Source organism: Rhinolophus hipposideros, assembly GCF_964194185.1.
Source record: "Rhinolophus hipposideros genome assembly, chromosome: 20".
Classification (NCBI taxonomy): Eukaryota; Metazoa; Chordata; class Mammalia; order Chiroptera; family Rhinolophidae; genus Rhinolophus; species Rhinolophus hipposideros.
Genome location: NC_138066.1, coordinates 42339293 through 42345261, shown reverse-complemented (window position 1 = coordinate 42345261; position 5969 = coordinate 42339293). Strand labels below are relative to the sequence as shown.

Here is a 5969-nt window from a genome sequence, read left to right as displayed (position 1 = left end):
GGACATGGCTGCTGCCCAGCAAAGATGACCCTGTGGGACATGGATCCCAGGACAACGTGTCTGGCCTTTGCTAGGAATATTAAACGCAGACCTTGAGAAAGGCGCATCTCCTAGCTGCTATGCTCATTTTTCATCTTTTCATATCCCTGATCCAGCTCAACCAGTGGTTTTGTGCGGTGGTTTTCCCCTTCCCAGCTTTAGTCTTGGGACAATGTATCCTACTTGTATTTACTCATTCAACAAAAATTAGCTGCACACCTACTATGTGCCAGGCCTTCTGCCTTTCAGGAGCAATTTGCTTAACGCCACCCTGAAAGACGGCATAGTGAGGCTTTAAAAAGCACAGAATCCGGTGCCAGAAAGACCTGAGCTGCAGCCGCGGCTCTGCCATTTCCCAGCCATGTGTCCTCCGGCACGTCACCTCAGGGCTCTGTGCCTCAATTTTCTCATCTGTAAAACGGAATCGTTGTGGGAGTCAAATGGCTTCCTACATGCAAAGAGCTTTGAACAGCGCCTAGTGAGGAAGTGATCAGTAAATACTAGCTGGTGTCGTTGGGATTAAGCCGCAGAAACAGTAACGGCTGGAATTTGAAGGTAAGTGTGACCCAAGGCTAGCGAGAGTGTCAGCCGAGCCCTGTGCAGCCTCTGGAAGCCTCTGCTTTCAGTGCCCACTCTCCACCTGCGAACCCCGGGAAGGTGCTTCCCGCGGAGGTGTCGCCTCCCGCGGAGGACCCCGGCGGCACAGGGTCCCAAAGCCCGCCGGCGCTCGCAATGCGGGGTCCGCGAGGCCCCGCCCCCGGCCCCGCCCCCGGCCCCGCCCCCGGCCCCGGCCCCGCCCTCCCGCTCCCAGTGCGCGGCTCGCGCGGCGGCGGCGGCCACGGTCGCGGGCGCAGAGCGGTTCCGCCGGACGCGACGGGACGGGCGCCCGCGGACATTGGCCGGGTCCCTCCCGCCCGACGCGCGGAGAGGGCGAGGGACATTCCACCAAAACTGGGGCCGCGGTCGCTCCAGCGAGGTAAGAGCCGGGAAGACCGAGAGAGACTGGCTCTCGCGTCGTGGGGGGAGGACCTCCCACGCGAGCCGCGGCCACTGCGCCCGGCCGCCCCCACCCCCGTTACCGCGCAGCCAGGCGGGGACCAGATTGCCCCCCGCGCGCCTCCTGGCCCAGCGCGGTGCCAGCGGGGCCGCGCGGCGGGAAGTGTGCGTGGGGGGGTGGGGGGCCGTGCGGGCAGGCAGTGATGCCCTCTCTTGGCGGACCCTGCTGGGCAGTTCTGGTTGCCCACTCCAAGGCTGCGGGCAGACTCCCACGACGACTTGACTGAGGCTGGTAGGAATTACCCGCAGAACTGGGGAGGGCAAGCCCACCGCCACCTGTGGAGTTGGGCTGTGGGTCGACCAGGTGGAACCCCGTTTCCCAGCCTGCCTTCGGGTGGCCTCACTCCCCCAGCACGTCCCCCTGCCACGAGATTCCCTCCGCCTGGCTGCGGGGACAGCAGGGATGCGTGGCTCTGGCTGGGGAGGAGGGAGTGTCCCTGGCAAATGCCACGGAGCAGAGATGCATGCACACGTGGGGGGAAAAGGGTTGGTGGCCATGGGGACCCACAGGCAGATGCACTAAAAAATGTCCCTGGTCCCTCCAAAGCCCCCCGTTTTAATGACTTGATCTGCCTCTTTGCCCTCATCCTGATTTGGCAACTGATGAAGAGGCAGTCTGGTAAAATTTTGTAAGTGAAGTCAAATTATCACTTCCTGGGACTGACAGGGACTTAGAGAATTCAGACACCTGGCTAGAGAGGAGCAGGGTGTCGGCTCACAGTGCTGGGGGGTAGCCTCGTGCTCTCACCTGCCCCCCTAGAACCTGCCGAGCACATTGGTGTCCCTTTTTATGGTTGAGGAACCCCTTGTTCAGAGAAGGGAAGGGACTCACCCACTTTGCAATGGATTATCAGTGACCAGATGAGAGCAGGACTCAGGACAGGTCCCCAAATGGGAGCCTGTCTCGGTTTGACAGACTTTCACAGACAGCACACTCCAGCTGTCACCATTGCTGGCTCCTGCTCCACACCATCCCAGAGAACACAGAATGGGACCTCCCCTCCCGGCCACCTCAGGTCCCCTCCCTCATCTGCACAAACCCCGGGTCTTGATGAGCTAACAACCCAGAATGCACGGGAGTGGCAAAGGGGGGAGTATAGCCTGGATCTGATGTCCTGGTTTCAGGACATCTCAGGACCACAGGCAACTTGGTGACAGGTTGATTGCACCTTTCTGCTGACACCACAGCCAGCCCTGCCTCCTGGAGTCTCCTGCCAGCCTGAGACGCCCTAGCTCTGCCTCACTTTTCTGCTAACTTGGCAGCTGGCAGTAGCTGGGGGCGTCCTGTTTGGGGCCAGGTCAGGGTGCCTAGAAAGGGTGAAATTGGTAGTTGCGGCTGAGACATCCCCACCCCAAACTTCTGCCTCTCTTAGATGTGGAAGGCAGTGGAGGCCCAAGGCATAGCGTGGAGACACACTGCCGTGTCCACCACGTGCAGTTTGTGAGAACCCTGGAATCCTGGTGGGCACCCATGGCCCTGCCAGCTGGCAGCAGGCTTTCCAGAGCTCGGCCATTTGTGACTTGGGATTCGGTAACTTGGGGCTGAGATGGAGGAGAGGGTTGCAGGGGAGAGGTTGGCTGAATTGTTTGTACTTGGCTGGAGGAGGCAGGCTCCAACCCCAGCTGGATCACTGATGGGGAGGCTCAGTTTCCTCATCTGTAGAATGGAGTCAGGGTGTTTTGTAAAGCAAGGACATAGATGTCAGTGTCCAGCTGGTTGGAAGTGTTCAGGGCTGGTGTCTCTGCTTCCACCAGCCCCCAGCCTTACTCTCAGACATTGAAATTGAGGGAGGTGACCATGCAACTAGGACCCCTCATGAGATCTTCAGAGCTGGGGGGATGGTGTGAGTTTTTGTGTCAGGGTAGCTCCCAACTTGAGCTTGGATTCCCAGAAAGTGAAGATGGAAGACTTGGAACGCAGTCTCCACCAAGCCCTGCCTCTGGGGGAGCTGCAGCTTCTGCAGCCGGCTTCTAGCCCTCATGCCCTGGCTCATTCTCAGGCGGTCACTGGGCACCACTGCTCTTTTTCGTCCTAGGTTTGGCATCAGCCTTTTTCCCTGGCAGAATCGGGGCCAGCGACCTGTGATTTCAAGGGCACCAGCAAACCCCCCCCCCCACTGTCTGTTCCTCCAACCCTAGCTGTCTGCTGCCTAATATTCCACCATTAGAGACTCATTCTATTGGCTCATAGCCTTGTACCCAGTTATGTCAGCTACTGAAACTTAGCATTGATGACTTCCTTAAAAGCTTTCAGGACCTGCAAGGGGAGTAGGAGAGGGCAGAGGAAAGGGGGAAAGAAGGTGGGCAGAACAGGAGAGAGACCGTGGTGCTTTCCAAGCTTCAGAGTTTGTAGAGCATGACCTAGCTGTGAGCCTAAGGAGGCCCTGGAAGAAAGAAAGGCTTGGGGGGGATGGGGCAAGCATCAGGCAGGGAAAGTTGTGAACCTCAAGTGGGAATTCCTGGTGGGAATGTGGGGTGGGTGGCCTGCTCAGGTGTCAGAGGCTTCCAGAGGCTTCCAGTCTTATGTCTGGGGTGGGGCCTCGGCAGCCTGTTCTGGAGGTGATACAGGCCCAAAGCAAAATCATCCTTCCTTTCCATGCTACTCCTCCTTCCCCTTACAACGTGGCCGCGTGGTGTTTAATGTAGTCTATAGGTGGTGTTCTCTGCATTTCAGGGGTCCGCGCTAGTCAGCTGACTGTGTAAAACTGTCCGTGGTAATTTGCTAGGTCAGCAGAAGGCCTGGGCGGAGCTGGGTCAGGGGAGATTCCAACCCCTGTGCCTGCCTGAATATCCCCTCAGCCCTAGTATTGCCCTTTCTGGGAAAGAGCAAAGACAGCATAATTCACCAGACCTGTGAGTCCCCTGGGGGCTGGGAGAGGTGGCCCAGATCACCCTCAGAGGTCTTGCGGGTGGTTCCTTGCCCAGTAGGGCACACGGCCCTGAGCGTTCCAGTATGGCGGCAAGTGTTGGAGGCTCATGGGGGTGAGAACTGACAGTCTCTGCCCAGGGGACTGCGGGCAGGCTCTTTGGGGGGAGGGCAGGCTGGCATCATGCGGGCTCTCAGGGGGCCTGATACATGGTCTGGTCCTGGCTCTTGATGGCCCGGTTTACAGCCCATTCTGGGTGCTGCCGAGGGCAGAGCTCAGACCAGGGGGAAGAAGTTACAGGTCACCAGTATGACCTGTTGGCCGTGAACTCCCAAATGGAGACTATTCTTGGCAATTATTCTCAACCTTATCCATTCTTAAATAATAATAATGATGGTGACATGGTAGCAGTTCTTCATTCTTCCATCACAGGCATTTAGGAGCACCTACTGTATACAGTGCTAGCTACTGTCCTAAGTAATAGGGATAGAACCGGGGCCCTATTGGCATTTGAAGCCGGATTATTCTTTTTTGAAGGGGCTGTCCTGTGCATTGTAATGCCCCTCCTTCCACCGTGACAACTAAATATGTCTCCACACATTGCCAAATGGCCCCTGGAGGGTGAAATCACCCGCCGTTGAGAACTATTGGGAGGGAATACCGCTATGAACAAAACGGGCAACATTCAATCCTGTTCCCTTAGGAGCAAGCATTTGAAAGAGGGAGACCAACAATAAATATGCTAAAGAAGGAAAATATACAGTCAGATGTGGGATAAAAATGCTGGAGAGAAAGACAAGGCAGGCAGGTTTGGAGAGTGTGAGGTGGTGGGGGGTGCCATTTTCAAAGGAGCCTCAGAAAAGGCCCTTCTGGCAGGTGACATTTGAGCAGACGCTGGAAGGAGGGGAGGGAGTGAGATGCAGAGACTTTCCAGCAGCAGGAAGAGAAAGTGAAGGAATAAGCAGGAGGCAGGTGTGCTGCAGGGGAGTAGCCAGGGGAGTAGCCAGGCTGCAATGGGCCCCTCAGGTTAGGACCTTGAGGCCACTGTAAGGACTTCAGCTTTCTAAGTACAAAGGTGAGTGCTCACGGCTGAGTAGGTGCAAACACCATCCCACGTGTTTTTCCACACATATTCACAGTAGTCCTATGAAGGAAGTGTTATTTCCTTACCTTGTGTTTCACAGCCCAGAGGGTTAAGCAACTTGGGGAGTACAGGTGAGCCGTGAACTTGAGCCGTGCACACCCAACACTGAAAGGCAGGCCTTGGAGCCACACAGAAGTGTGCTCAGTCACTCACTAGTGGTGTGTGGCCTTGCACTAGTCTCGGTGTTTGCAGGGAGCGGGGTATTGTCCAGCCGTGCCAGCTCTCCTGCTGCCTGTGCCATCTCTAGTACCCCCTCCGTCTCTATATATTCATGCCGGCAGGAAGCCAGAGAGGGCAGACAGCACCCTCGGCTTCTCCCAGCCACAGGCTCTTGTTCTAGATTTGTACATCTATTCGCTGAGCTGCAGCAATGCCATCTGGTGAGTTCAAGGCCAGTATCTTGGGAGGGCGGGGGTCAAGGGAAGTTAAATCCTCCCTTTCCTTCCCCATCTGGTTTTTCCTCTTCTCTTCCCTACTCCCATCCCTCTCCCTCCTCTCCTCTTCCCCTCCCCCTTCCCTCTCCCTACCTTGCCCCTCCCTTGCCCGTGTCCTTCTCCCCTTCCCCTCTGCACTCCCCTTCTGAGAGCTGAGGAGGAAGAACCGTTCTTCCTGAGTCACCATCTCCCTGGGCCTTTGGGGCCAGGCTCTGGCCGGTTCCTCCAAGGAGGCTGGTCTGGCTTCTCTTGGGAGCTAAGCTGAACTGCAACTACAGATCTGCTGTGAATTGAGCAGAGACTGGGACAGCCAACACAGGTCCATGCTCAGACGCTGTGACCCCTTAACCCTTAGAGAGTCTCAATTAACCCATTGCCAGGTTCTCATTTTTCAAGTGACACATGTCAGAAACAGCTTCCTAATTGGAA

The 5969-nt window shown here is 56.7% G+C and overlaps 1 protein-coding gene across 2 annotated transcripts in view; it reads left to right on the top strand.

The window, feature by feature from the left end:
• Positions 1-858: 858 nt before the first annotated feature.
• Positions 859-5969, top strand: part of CACNG5 (calcium voltage-gated channel auxiliary subunit gamma 5) — a 40543-nt gene continuing 35432 nt past the window's right edge. Inside the window, exon 1 of one of the 2 annotated variants that reach the window (XM_081028673.1) lies at positions 859-1015. The gene's annotated coding sequence lies outside the window, so the exon portion shown is untranslated. The remainder of the gene's footprint in view (positions 1016-5969) is intronic. The other variant, XM_081028674.1, reaches the window with a different exon arrangement.